This window comes from Meriones unguiculatus, chromosome 11 (assembly GCF_030254825.1).
Source record: "Meriones unguiculatus strain TT.TT164.6M chromosome 11, Bangor_MerUng_6.1, whole genome shotgun sequence".
In the NCBI taxonomy this organism is placed as follows: domain Eukaryota; kingdom Metazoa; phylum Chordata; class Mammalia; order Rodentia; family Muridae; genus Meriones; species Meriones unguiculatus.
This window is the reverse complement of record NC_083359.1, coordinates 59521577-59536937: the sequence shown is the minus strand read 5'-3', so window position 1 is coordinate 59536937 and position 15361 is coordinate 59521577. Positions and strand designations below refer to the sequence as shown.

The 15361-nt window shown below is 40.4% G+C and overlaps 1 long non-coding RNA gene across 1 annotated transcript in view; it reads right to left on the bottom strand.

The window, feature by feature from the left end:
• Positions 1-1839: 1839 nt before the first annotated feature.
• LOC132646365 (uncharacterized) overlaps positions 1840-15361 on the bottom strand; it is a 108544-nt gene continuing 95022 nt past the window's right edge. Inside the window, exons 3-7 of the long non-coding RNA XR_009584576.1 lie at positions 13128-13231; positions 9135-9353; positions 8387-8476; positions 5705-5877; positions 1840-3376 (exon numbers count right to left, since the gene is read on the bottom strand). This is a non-coding gene — a long non-coding RNA (uncharacterized LOC132646365). The remainder of the gene's footprint in view (positions 3377-5704; positions 5878-8386; positions 8477-9134; positions 9354-13127; positions 13232-15361) is intronic.

Below are 15361 nucleotides of genomic sequence, written 5' to 3'. Positions count from 1 at the left end.
TGGGTCAGCTGCCTCACGATACAGCACCTCAGCAGTGGCTGAAGCGGTTCTGAGGTGGCCGCCTGACCCGCAGTACAGCCTGGGGTTCCAACGGTGAATTATTTGAGGAGTAGGGGGAGCCCTTCTTTCCCCAGAACGAGTGGCGAGTCTCACAAGGTCACTGATGAAGCAGGTGGTGCTCGCGCATTTATTTTCTGTGAAATAGAGGCTTATAACGCTTGGGCAGTGGACCTCCAACTGCCACCGAGGCTGCACCTTTACCAATGGCCTCTCCCAGTGCCATGCCTCAGATGCTTTCCATGACCCCTTCATGCCTTCAAAGTCAGTACCACCTGAGAGACTCTTATACTCCCAAGTCAGGCTGTCGGTGTGAAGAGCAATCTACACGTGGCTTGTCTTTGGAACACAGATTCTGTTTTGCTGACTCTGGAAAATCACTTCCCAGATTTCACCTCAACTACGCTGGTTTCCTCCTTTTCCTTCTCCTCCTCCTTTGTTTTTGCCTTCATAGTCTGCACTGCCATCTACATTCTTATTGTCTAAACTTCTACAGAGCAGCTCACCAAGAAATGACTATTCAATGGCTTTTCTATCCCAAAGTTCCAAAATCCTTTTACAATCTTCCCTAAAACAATATGGTCAGGTTTGCCACAGTAATATCCCTCTATTCTGGTACCAACTTGTCTTAGTTAAGGCTTCTATTGGTAGGATGAAACGTAAGACCAAAGCAACTGGGGGGAGGGGAAGGGATTGTTTGGCTTATGTTTCCATGCATGCTATAGTCCATTAGTGAAGGAAGTCAGGACAGGAACTTAAACAGGGCAGGAACCAGGAGTCAGGAGCTAATACTGGCTTGTGCTGCTTACTGGCTTGCTCCCCATGACTTTTTTTTTTTTCAGAATCTAGGACCACCTGTACAGAGCATGCCACACCCACAATGGGAAGGACCCTTCCATATCAATCACCAATTAAGAAAATACCCCAGAGGCTTGCTCATAGCCCTATCTTATTGGGGCATTTTCTGAACTGAGTCTACCTCCTCTCTGATGACTGTAGATTGTGTCAACTTGACATATAGCTAGCCAGCACCCTGGCGTTGTGTGATGTTTAACTTCAGGCTTAATGTATCTATCTCATGGAGTATTAATCATTTATCTCTGTGGCCCTTTGAAAGGTCTGGCACGTTACTTTCATCTCTCATGCCACGACTCACTGACTCACTGTTGGACCTCTCTCCTCTTCCCTTCTTCTGCTCTCCCCTGGGTCTAGTAACACGGTGCTCTCCCCTGTACAGTGTCTGTGATGTCAGACGTACACAACACGAGGGTCCCTTAGCCTCTGACTTTCTGTGCCTGCTTATTTCACTTACCATAATGACGTCTACTTCCACCCCTATTGTGCATCGACGAGAACTGCATCCTTTCAATGGCTGGGTAGCCTTCTATTGTATGTGTGTATCATTTTTTCTTCCCCATTCACCAGTTGATGGACTGTTATGTTGTATTAATATTAGCACTGCTGCAAGGAATGTGCCCTTTCAATAAACTGAATTAATTTTCTCTGGATATGTGCCCAGTAGTAGGAATGCCTGATCATATGTAATTTCTATTTTTAATCCTTTGAGAAAACCACCTCTATCATTATGGAAGTCTTGTAAATATTGCACAAGCATAGACTGTGTTTGATTTCTTTCCTAAGTCATATTTTATTTTTATGATCTTCTGCTGGAAGACCAACTTAAAATAATTATTTTCCAACTCAATAATTTCTTTTTTATACTTCTTCCATATTCTTTTTGAAAATTAATCAATTCAGTCCTTAGATCATCTCTTTCTTGTCTTTTGTTATACTGAGCCAGCAGCAACTAGCTGGTACGTTCAATATTTTATTGGAAGTCAGATTTAGTTAACAGATTTTTCTTCAATTACATACCCCATCTCGATTTTCTCTAGTCTTATACTTACTGACTCATCATTTTTCCTCAGCCTTGCTAGCCGTTAGCTGACTATGTGTTCAGCATCTTCTTGTCACACATTTTCAAAGCCAACATCATATCTTTTGGATTTTGTCACGGCTATCATTCCAACCCTTGATCCTAAGTTTTTGCATGAAATTTATGTTTTCACAAGGACTCTCTGGAAACATGTCCACTTAAGTATAAAGTATTGTTTACTTTAGGAGCCTGATGACCTTATCAGTGCCTGTATGGTGGTGCTTATATGTCTGTGAGTGACAGATAGTTCATCAGGGCACATACTTCCAGGGAATCTCTGCCTATAAATATGACAGCAGTTAGTTTTAGCTAGGGTGATGATAGCAAGCATGGTCTTGGCTTTTAAGTCATCTCTCAACCATTATTGTAAGATCAGTGTTCATGGTAAGTTTATTTTTTAATTATTAAGTCAGCTAAAAGTTTTAAATTGTTTCTGCACACAAAATCAATATGTTTAACCATCAATATTAATTATTATATCACCTTTATATTACACAATTATGTGTTTTCATATCTGATAACCAGAGAAGTTCCAATGCATAAAACCATTTTATAAAAATTATTTATTCATTAGTTATCTGTGTCTCAAGGAACTATTTGTAATTAATGAGTCCTTTGATGTGCCTAGTTTGTTCTGGTTATGCTGAGGTTCCTCTCAGCAATGACATCTTCCACGTTCATCCAATCCTTGCTCTCTTAGAACAGCAAGGCCTCAAGTGATATTTCACTGGTAGCCTTGGACACCTAAGCTCTAAAAAGACCAAAAAAAAAAAAAAGGAAGGTTTGGACATGACTCTACTGGGTAACAGCTCAAACTGTGTCTCCAGTGGTTTTTCTGAAGGTATTAGCATTCACATTTACAATGAGACTGAGTTTTAGAAACCCTTAAGAAATCTAGACAAAATTGCTGAGTGGGCAAAAAAAGGTATCCAATACTTGAAGTTGGGACATTCAGTTTTAAACTGGTAGATTATGATTGTCTAGTAAAAACTAAAGTATAAAATAACATAGAATTATAATGAATATTGGATAGTAATAACAGCCACCATAGATCCAACCTTTTATCTATGACTGATGTGAGTTGATGAGCTCAACTTGGCTTCATTCCTTTCTTGCACAGTTCTTTGGGGGTTTCTGATCTCCACCAACTCAGAATAATGGTTGGGTCCCAGTAGATTGTTTGTTTATCTGTCATCAATACCTACTTTCCTGTAATTGCTTTGGCTCCAGGATAACCCAGTAGTTCATTTTCATTGAAACCACATAGGAAGCTCTTATATTACAAGCTCAAATACAGCTGCTCCTCTCAGACCAGGGAGAGTCTTCTGAGTGAAGGGGCGAGCTGAAGCCTGGACATGCTGCTTGAGGAAATCTTTGTTCATCCTAAGAATGTAATAGGAAAATAGAAGTAGGATAAGCAACAGAGTAAAGCTCCTGGGACATTCAAAATTAATCCAGGGAGCAGAGAGATGAGCCCCATATGTTTTCAATTTTCCATCTGTCTAATAAATTTTACATCATGTTCATGAAATTAAAATCATTACAAAGACTCATAATTTGTTTTACTATACTTTGTTCATTAAGCCTTCACAAGATGGATATAATATCAACTGCTTCCAGTAAGTACGATATTTTCAGAGGATTCACTTTAGTAATGGTTTACAGAGATTTGTACAACAGAAAAAAAGTCATCTGTAGTGAACACTATCGCTGTTGCTGTAATTCTTGCCTCTTCTTCATACTCAGTGTTCTCAAACATTCCACACTTCTGCTAAAAGTTAAAAGGCCGGCAAGGGAATTATACACAAAAGAGAAACAATTAGAATATTCAGACAATGGAGGAGAACGTTTCAAGGGATTACCACGAACATGGCCATTTATAAAAGTGAGTCCTGACAGGGAGCTGAGCACATGATTGCTATGTGACAAAAACGATGGAACTTTTGAAGTATTGAATAACAATTTAGAAAGTGTGTGTAAAAATGTTGAGATTTGTTTTCAAACATAAATGAATACAAAGTATGTTATCATTTGTGTAATTTAGGTTTTTTTTTTCCTAACAAATTTAAAATCTGCCTAAGATCAAATTTGGATGCATGGCACAAATAAATGACTTCCATTTTAGTTCAGTAGTAGTTTTTTTTTGGAGGACCCTTGTGGCTGATGACTAATCAGTGTTTGGAAGCTTATCTAATGCCACTTTGTTTAATTATGATAGTGTAAAATGTAAGATTTTTCCTGTTTTGCAGGTGAACAGATTAAAACTGTAAGAAGCAAGCCAGTGAGATGTCATCACGAGTAGGGACGTCTGCCTATCAGTCTGATGACCTAGAGTTGAACCCCAGAGCTCTTGTGGTAAAAATAGAGAATCTGGTCTCTGGCTTTCACACACACACACACACACACACACACACACACACACACACACACACACTTTAAAAATTTAAAGACAAAGTTGTGGAGAGCAGAGGGAGCACTCTAAGGCATCCTCAGGATCAGCTCATCTGATCCGGCCAGGTGGTCTCAGTACTATAATGAAAACAGGAACTGGAAGCAGCTTTCTTTGGTACCAGGCCATCTCTAAAGGTTTTTGGATTGTAACTGTTACTGTTGTTTTTCAGCCTTTACTTCTTTTGATGTCTTTTTTTTATTATTATTATTATTTTCCATGTCTTTCCACAGCAAATGGCATAAGTCACGGCTTACCACCCTTCAGTTTTCAAATACGCAGAAAGATTCTTCTGGCACATGGGTGTTTCCTATCATCTAATCTGACCTCCTATAAGCATGTGTCTCCTCCTTTGATGTGTCTGAATTTTACCCCACTCAGCCTGCGACCGTTCTTTTAAGCTTAATGCCTCTGTATGATTCCCCCAGCCATGAGAGTACATTGTCCCCTGATGTTAAGTTCTGGAATTCGGGAGATAAACATGGGTCTTAGCTAACAATCAAGGTGTCAACAGAGTTTCTTCTGGAAGTTCCAGGGGAACATCTGTTTCTAGAAGCCACCTGCCTTTCTTGGCTCGTGATTTTACAGATCCCTTTCTCTGTCTTCAAAGCCAGATGTGTGACATCTTCAAAGCCTTTGCTCTGACTCCGAACTCTTCTGTCATTTATAAGAACCTGTGGGATGACACTGGGACCACCCAGATAATGCAAAATAACCTCTCCATGTCAGGATCCTTAACTGTAAATGTTCAAATTTTTTTTCCAATGTAGAATAATTTGTGGGTTTCTTAAATTGTTAAATGAACAGATCTTAGGAAAGGCAATATATTCAGCCCACTGTAACACCTCTGGGAATTTTTCAATGTCCTCTCATAGCATTGTCTCCTAAGTATGTATTGTAATTAGAAAGTCAGTATATTGTAGAAAATTGCTTGTGTAATTTCTGCTAAGATGGTGCTTCATAAAACTTATGCTTTGTACTTCATAGTGTTTGCATCCTCATTTTTATTATCAAATATCCTTCCACAAATTAACCTGGACTTTGTAATTTGATGTGCCAACAACTATATTCCACATACACTCTGTATACAAAATAGGTCTTCCTGATGCAAGATCCATTTTAGCTAAAAGGATGAGAGTGAATTCCATCTGTTGTCATTATTTAACCATGAAACATTATAACACCACTTATACGCCTTGACAATAGAAGCTAGTGATTATGAAAGCAAGGTTTTAAAAGTCAAGAAAAGACCCAGAGCTTACCTTGAGGAAACTGAGGGAGCCCTCAAGCCCTTCTGTCTCCAGGAAGGAAACAGGAGTGTGCAGTTGTAGAGCAGTGTGATGAACAAGACCTCACATGGGAGACAGCAGAGCCAGGACCTCTCAAAAGAGTCTCTACTGCTGACAGCGACCAACAGTGCTTGTTCTTACCAAGCCTGAGATGTGAAGCAGAATTCAGGGCAGTTGTTAAAACTTTTTTTTTATAGCACTCGAATCTAAATTATAAAGACCTTCAGAGAATATTTTTACTTTATTCAGTTTGACCAAAGTGAACTAGAATCAGCATATTTTATGTGCGTAGTCAAATCTAAAGTATGCTTCTTAAAGAACATGCAAGACATGCAGTTTTGGAATATTCCTTATTCCATAAGCAGGGAAGTTCATTCAGGGCCTTATCATGTAGAGATCACAACCCAGTGGCTTCAGCAGTGCAGTCAGAGAACTACTGTGGTTGTCTGGTTAAGCTTCTGGACTCACTTCAGGGCAATCGATGCCAAGAAAAGCTGAGCTGCAGCCTAATGGCGATTCCCGGCATTCTTGCAATGGGCTCTCTTCCTCACCATCATCTCTGTGTGTGATACCCAGCCTCTTGCTACATGTCTTTGCACTAGACTATTTATAAACTCAGTAGATTATTTGAGACCCATAGCTCTTTAATAAAAGAATAAAACATTAGTGAGTTGTACAGAGAATTGAGCTGTTAAAAAAGAAAGAAAAATATTAGGTTTTGTTGTACCTTATAAACTTTAAGGCCTATGATAAAGTTGTGTTCAATGATGGCTAGTCAGATTTATGTTGCTGTAACATAGTAGTTGAGGCAATCAACCTAAAAAGAGGAAAGGTTTAAACTGACTTGCCAGTTCTTGAATTGGCAGGATTCAGAGTTGACACTGCTCCTTTGCCTCTGGGTTTATGGCAAGATGCAACATCATGGAGAGGGAGCCAACGGGGGAGGAGGCTGCTAATTTCAGGGCTGTTGGGAGTCGGAGAGGAGGCCCTGGGATATCATGCCCTTCAAATGCGTCCCTCCAAGGGTCTAAATTCTTTCACTACGGTACTTTTCCTCAGGGTTCTACCGCCCATACAGTGCCATAGCCTGAAACGCAGACTGTGAGATGAGAGGCTGTAGAGATGTCCAGAGGGAAACATATGTAGCACGAAGTGGAATGATAGTAATCATGGATATACTTGCTGCTTATGTCATGTTATATGCATGTTTCCAATTTTTCAGTTTTTGTCAGGAAATTAAGTTTTCCCTTCATCGCTCACATAGCTTGCTTTGGTGATGCATCACAGGAATGTGTTGAGACTTGTCTCCCAGGCTTTGAGTTACTGTTTAAATTCTCTATTGTCCCCTTTTCCTGTGGATGCTCTTTCATGTAAGCATTGGATCTGGGCCTTCATGATGGAAATCACAAAAATAATGGTTTCAGTTTCAGAAACTCAAAATCCTTCATTCTGTGAGCAGGACGTTCATGTGTTCATTCATTGTTTTGGCATAATAGTAAACCAAGAAATCGGCAGTTCAAGAAAGTACAGAAGCTCAAAGTATCTTGAGAAAAGATTACTGTATTCTCTTATATTTTCTTGCTGCACCCCCAGTAAACATGCTGACTTTTTATACAAACAGAAAGAAAAGCAAAGACCACAGAATCTTATAAAGTGTTGTGGTAACCTCTGCTTGGACCTTTGCATTAAACTGAAGGGTTATATGACAGCTTTGACAACAGGACAAACACTTTGAGGTTTTCTTTCTCCTTTTTTTTTGTTTTGTTTTTTTGTCACAATTGATTATTTTTATGATTTTTCAAAGCTATAAACATTAGCCTAGAACATACAGGTTTTAAAAGAGAATAGAGAGGTCTGTTAAACTCTTTATAGTTATAAGTAAAATAAAGGTTTTATTTTGGCAATTGAATCAACAGTTGAGAAGCTTCTAGATGTTTCCACTTCAAAGAAAAAGGCCTGTACCTTTGAAAGAAGTTCATTCTTCTAGCATTTTTAATTAAATTTTTATTTTGTATATTAATTACAGTTTATTTACTTTGTAACCCAGCTGTAGGCCCCTCCTTTATTCCCTCTCAATCCTATTCTCCCCCCCTCATCTCCTCCTTGTCCCTCTAAGTCCACTGATAGGGAAGGTCCTCCTCCCATTTCATCTGACCCTAGTTTATCAGGTCTCATCAGGACTGGCTGCAATGTTCTCCTCTGTGGCCTAGGAAGGCTGCTCTTTCCTCGGGGGTGGGGTGGGGAGGTCAAAGAGTCAACCACTGAGTTCATGTCAGAAACAGTATCCGTTCCCCTTACTAGGGAACCCACTTGGATACTGAGCTGCCATGGGCTCCATCTGTGCAGGGGTTCTAGGTTACATCCATGCATGGTCCTTGGTTGGAGAATCAGTCTCAGAAAAGACCCCTGTTCCCAGATATATTTGGTCCTTGTGGAGTTCTTGTCCTCTCCAGATCTTACTAACTCCCCCTTCTTTCATATGATTCCCTGCACTCTGCCCAATGTTTGGTTATGAGTCTCAGTATCTGCTTTGATACACTGCTAGGTAGAGTCTTTCAGAGGCCCTCTGTTGTAGGCTCCTGCCCTATTACTTGTTTTCTCCTACTTCCAATGTCCATCCCATTTGTCTTTCTAAATGAGGATTGATCATCTTACCCCTGGTCCTCCTTCTTGTTTAGCTTCTTCAGGTGTACAGATTTTAGTATGTTTATCATATCTTATAGGTCTAGTTGTTCCATTTGTCATCTGTGTGGCAAAATACCAGAAGAAAACACATTAAGAAAGGAAGGATTGTGAGTCTCAGCATCTGCTTTGATCCCGTGTTGGGTGAATCCTTTCAGAGGACCCTCTATAGTAGGCTCCCATCCTGTTTCTTCTCTTTCACCACTTCTGGTGTCTATCATGTTTGCCATTCTCAATGAGATTTAAGCATCCTCCCTAAGGTCCTCCTTGTTTGATGCACCAACCAAGGACCATGCATGGAGAGGACCTAGATCCCTGCTCAGATGTAGCTGATAGGCAGCTCAGTCTCTATGTGGGTTCCCATGTAAGGAGAGCAGGGGCTGTCTCTAACAAGAACTCGCTTGCCTGCTCTTTGATCACTTGCCACTGGCAATTTAGCCTTGCTAGGCCACAGAGGAAGAGGATCCTGGCAGTCCTGATGAGACTTGATAGCTAGGGGAAAATGGTAGGAGAGGAGAGCTCCCCCTTTCCATGGGCTAGGGGAAAGGGATGGGGAGGGGAAGGAGGGATGATAATACTGGGAGAAGTTGAGGGAGGGGGAAAGAAGAGAGATATAAAAGGAATAAATTGTAAAAAAATAAAAATACAAACAACCAGCAAAGAAAAAGAAAGAAAGAAAGAAAGAAAGAAAGAAAGAAAGAAAGAAAAAGGAAGTACTTACTTTGACTCACACCTTGATACACAGCATCACTATGGTGAAGGCACAGTGGCAAGAGCTTGAGGCAGCCGCTCACATTAAAGCCCCATCCAGGAAGCAGAGGGAGGTGATTGCTGATGATCAGCTGCCTGTCTCCTTTTGATTCTCTTTGGCCTTCGCCTCATGGATGGGAGCTGCCCACATTGAGTCTTCCTTCTTCAGCTGGCCTCATCTAGGTCCTCCCTGATAGACATGCCCAAACATTTGTTTGCATGGTGATTACAAATTCTATGGAGCTGACAATCAAGGCTGAGAAAGCAGCTTTACCATTTATTCTTTTCGACATTTGAAGAGACAATAGCAGTCATTATATCAATAAATTTTTTTTGTGAGTTAATTCTTGTAAGAAATTATAGATGCTGTTATTACTTCTATATTATATGTAAAAATGGAGGCACAAACATTGTAAAGACATTATAATGTATGTGTAGAAGCTTTGTGTTTGTTCTCAGCACCACAAACAAGTGGTAAGAAAGTTACATATGATCACATATTTAAAAGGCACCAAAGAAGCATGATATTTGCGCTTCTCAAAAATTTTATAAATTTATATTGATAATGCTTTTTAAAGCTGACCAGGGACATGGCTTAATTTCCAGCTTCTTAAGCTCTGGAAGTGCTTCTGAATAACTTGTAAAATAAGCAATAGGCTTTGAGACATAGGGTAAGAATATACAGAGCTATGTTATTCTGTTCCCAAAATCCTAGGATGAAAGTCATATCACGGCTAATGGCCTGCCTGCAGTAGATTCTTCTGAGGACCAGTATCCTTCTCTGGGAAGCAGGTCACAGTTCTCAATTTACTGTGTACTGAGTAAAATTATAACATATGATACAGTTCTTTGTGAATGAAAAGCCTCTAAGAAGAATTTGTTAAACTATAGAAAAAAATCTCTGATGTAATAGGGTGATTCATATATTAGTGGGGTGAGTCTTATAGTCATCTTTGTCAAACTGATTGACTTAGAATTTTCTTTCTTGTCAATCAAGGAAGGTAAAACCAGTAATGCAAAAATAGAGTTCCTGCATAAATAAAATCGATTTTCAAAATAAATTTCAGAATAAAACGTACAACTCAGGCTTAACAAGCCTCCCAAATCTTCATATAAAATAACACTATCAAATCCTCTTTAGATGTACGATGCTCATAGGAATTTATGATTTAATTTTGAAACTAATTCCCATTCTGGAAAGGATTCTTGAATCGTCACCCTCAACATCTGCCACGCTGACTAGATGTAGAGAAGCTCTTTCAAATGCTCTAGGACGTGACTGTGTTATCAAGTGCAGGCGCCAGCTAGGAGATCAAGGCAGGAGAAGGCAGATTTGCAGCATTCTCAGTATGGGAGAAAACACTTGTAGTGAGTTTTTGCTTGTCCTGGGACTGTAGCATGTCATTCTCTCTAGCTGGGGCAACCCTGAGGTGTCTATTCTGGATAACTGGGAAGGCAGTTGGGTCTAAATAAGATATTCAGGCATGGTGAAGGGATAACTGGCTTCACTCTGTGATATTGTACTTTAAGTGTTCTTGAGTGAAGAGGAAAAGGTTGATGAAGTGCCACAAGTCCCGAGTTTTCTCTTTCATAGTTCTTAAGAGCTGTGACTACTCACTGTCTTATTACTAGAGAGGTCACAGCCAGTGTGATCCCTTTAGGTGATTCTTAGAATACCAGCCCTTTTGAACAGTGTTTGCATTTGAGCAGGAGATTTAATACCATGACGTAATGCTTACTGTCCTCCACCATCAAAGCACAAGCATGGCACACACTTGAATGTGCGATACTGCGGTATGTACAAATGGGTACATAAAAACCTTTGGAAGACATGTTAGACCTATAAGAAAGCCTTTTTTCAATAAATAATGTGTATCTTTGACTGCCTTCTAATTATAATACTGGACTAATTGCCTCCTCCACATAAATGCCACTAAGTTTTGCTAAATACGTTCTTCAGTGTCTCCAAGCATGAGCTGTCAGTACTTCTGTTAGAGAGCTTCTGTCACATTAGGAATTATCTAAATTAAACATTACAGATGTTTCCCAGGCCTCACACATGAAGCCTGTCACCTCAGCATGTGGAGAGTACTTGCTGCCACAAGACATGTGGTTCAGGCCCTCATCACGGAGCACGCACCTGGCAACAGCGTGAGAAGGTACGCAGTGAGCCTCCGGTCTGTAAGTTACAGTCCATTGACTCCCTGGCAGTGCTGTCAATCCCTAACGGGTTTCTTGTGATTCTGAGAGGCCACACAGACCAATCAGAATAGAAGAATACAGATAAATCAGAACACACGTAAGTCAGCCCCGTTCAACTAAGACTAACCACAATCTGTGTCAGTATTCCTTTAGGAATTAATTGCTCTAACTTCTTACTAACTCTGTTAGGCCACAGAGGAGGGCTTTGCAGCCAGTCCTGAAGATACCTGATAAAACAGGATCAGATGAATGGGGAGGAGGTCCCCCCCATCAGTGGACTTGGAAAGGGGCACGGTGGAGATGAGGGAGGGAGGGAGGGAGGGACTGGGAGGGAATGAGGGATCGGGACACGGCTGGGATACAGAGTTAATAAAATGTAACTGATAAAAAAAAATAAAATTAAAAAAAAAATAAAATAGAATTCCGGGTCAATACCTGACAACATGCCAGCTCACGTTATGCACAAAGGTCAACCTAATCTCAAGACATAATGATGGTTTTATGATTTTCTAACTTCTAATTGTTAATAATTGATAGTGGTTTGCTAGACCTGTATCTAATGTAAAACTCTTAATTTTGGTTCAAGCCGTCCAAAAAGCAAGTGCTGAACTTAGTTGACAAGGCTTTCAGGGTTAGTAGACAGAGAGTGCCAGGCCAGACCCTCTGAAAGGAGACTGCCCCTGCACTTTAGGCCGATGGAGTTGAAGGAACAGGTTAGACAAGAAGCCTCCTCAGGACAGGCCATGCCCTCTATGCTCCCACAGCCTTCTCTAGTACAGATTCTGGGATCAAGAGCATGCCTCTTGGTTTCAAAATGTCTTTCTGGCCACTTCCTAGTAAATTGCAAGAGGCAGACCCTTTGGGAGTAACAAATATAGTAATCATTTGTCACAACAGCAGAAAACAGTGAGAAATTCCCAACTGTCTTCCAAAGTTTTGCCTCAATAAAGATTTATTAATACTATCAACCCCTGGTAAGAAGTTTCTAGAATTGTTTAGTCAGCAGTAAAACATTTTAAAAATTTACTACAAAAAGAAGACAAGAAACTCTTCAAAAATAACTTTATTATAAAACAACAATGTGTTCACTAAAAAGGGTCATCTTTTCAAGTAAAGAAGTGAGAAGAAAAAGAATATAAAGTTCTTAGATTCCCTAGGCCAACTCTACCCAACACCTTGACTCTTAAGCAAACCTGAAACCAAACCTCATGAAACAATTCTTGCATTTTACATTCAGACAGGTGTTAGGTTTAGTTATTATCCTTGGCACCTCATGAAAATTCCTCAAACATATAGAACTTGCCTTGTTTTAAAGCATTTCTTTAGCCTCTGGAACCTCTAAATTACATAGATTCACATAGACTCAGGAAGACACACATGATATATACTCACCTATAAGCAGATTTTAGTCATATAGTACAGGATAGACATATGACAATGCACAGACCCCTAGAAGATAAGTCCGATGGACATCTTAGGCTTCATGCCAGCCCATTAGTTAGGGGAGTGGGGCATATCTCTGACACAGACTATGTTGTCTGCTTTTTGGTCACTTCTCCCTGATGGGACTTCCATACTAAGCCACAGGGGAGGAAGATGAAATTAGTCCTCATGTGAATAGATGAGCTGGAGTATCTGGGTAGGGAGGCTCCTCTATTCTGAGGAACAGGTAGAGGGGATGTGGGAGGGAGCGTGGGACTGGGAGGAGAAGAGGGAGCGGCCTATGACTGAGATGTAAATTGATTAATTAATAAAATCTTACATGGATGCAGTCAGTTGCCAGATGTTCGTGACTGAGCCAGGCTTCCCTATCTTCCTGTCATCCCAGTCTTTCCATCTCTGATGTAGCTCCAAAGCCGAATCATGCTTCAGTGATTCCAAGACCACACAGAAAGTATAGAAAACCCAAAAAGAGCACAGAAGTCATGTCTTTGGTTTCTCAAAACTTGATTTTTAAAATTTAAGCTACTGCAAGAATGTTGAATAGGGAACTCTGATCAACTTTAGTTACTGAGGGTGCCCACCACCTGCTTGCCTCAGCAAAATGATCCCATTGGCATAAATTTGGTCCTGAATGGGAAGCTGGATGAGAGGTCTCAGAAAGAAACATATTGCCTGAAAATCACACACTTGTAACCGTGATTTCACACATGGAATGACACATGAGTCCACACATGTAACCATGTCTTTTTCTTTTCATTATATTTTCTTTACAACTTATTTATTGTATATCCCAATTGTATTCCCTTCCCTCAACTCCTCCCAGTCTTACCCTGCCTCCCTCTTCCCCACATCCCCTTCTCCTAGTCCACTGAAAGGGGGAATTCTCCTCCCCTGCCATCTGCCCATAGATTATCAAGTCTCATCTGGACTGCCTGGATTTTCTTTTTCTGTGGCCTGGCAAGGATGAATTGCAAGGAGCAAGTGATGAAAGAGCAGGCAACTGAGTTCATGACACAAGCAGCCCCTGCTCCCCTTACTCGGAGACCCACAGTGACTATCAACAATACTGAATTACAGAGATGGTCCCAGAAGGTGGGAGAGAGCTGGGGTTTGGACACTGTTCTCCGTTGACTCCCTGAGAAGAGTAACATCAGTGATATCATTTCAGATATAATGATTTGTCTGTGTTACAACAAAAATGTGGGGTTTGTTGCTTTCTCAAACTTAAGCCTTGAACTAGCCTCAGAATCAACTTATTTTTGCTATAACTATGGTTATGTTTTCTCATATTACTTAAAACATAGTCAGGTAAAAACAGAAAAATGTTGGCAGCCAATTTATGTTCTCTAAATAAAGCACTTTTTCTTGGCAGATGCACTTAAACCACACACAAAAAAATTTCTCGCATCTCCAGTTGAGGCATCTCCAGGCTTGAGTCCAAGGGGTACACTCAGGTCCCTTCTTAAAAGTGTGTTCTTAAAAGCCATCTTACAATGATTTATAACTTACTAGCTTTGTCAGCTACAGAATGTCAAAATCAACTTAGTGGAAACATTATTTTAATTAATAGACATGATAGTTAAGGTGGTTGACACAGTTTGACATTGCCCGTGTTGATTTCATTCAGTCTCACAAGCTAATTTCTTCTTTCAGTAGATGACTTTTAATGCAGAATCTCACATCTGGCCCAAGCATAGATAGAGATTAAGTGACTGTGGAGTGCTCAGCCACAAATGGGAATTTTATATCAGATCCCGTCCCACTAAGGCTCAGGAACCATCATGGACAACAGGGTAGAAAGCTTATAAGAGCCAAAGGTGGAGGGCCCGAGAAAAATAGTATCTTCTAGAAATAGAAGGGCCAGTGCACACATGAACTCATAATAGCCACAGATGCTTGTCTAAGACCTGCGCATGATCAAGCCAGTCAACAGGGTAGTGTGGAGAGAAGACAGGCTGGTGGACCTCAGTCCTCAGCTGAGGAGCTATTCACAGTAGAAGGCTTCTGGGGGAGGTAGAATAAAAAATTTAAGGCCCCTGGTAGGATGACTGTGTGCCAGGGCATGGTCCCACATCAATGAATATATTGGAAGCATAAACGGGACACTGCACTATGGAAAAAAAAAAACGAAGAAAAAATAATATCGTGAGGAGTGGAAAAGTGGGAGTGTTTCTAGGAGGAGTAGAAAAGAGGAACGTGGGATGAAGGTTATCAAAGTTCATTGTATGAATGGATAAAATTCTCAAAGAATCATTAAAATATAATAAACATAATTTTTAAAAAGCTTTTATGGTCTAAAGAGATAGTAACACTTGCTCCTTTTGTAGAGGACCTGGGTTCAGTTCCCATTACCCACATGGTGACTCAAATCCATCTCTAACTTCAATTCCAGGGACTCTGATGCCTTCTAAAGGTACTGGTCACACACACAGTATGTGTTTTGTGCAGGTAAAGGCCAGAGAATGGCCTCCATGTCATTCCATAGGCATTATCCACTTTGGTTATTCTTTTTGTGGGGATAGGGAGCAGTTTCTCCTTATTGGTCTGTAGGTC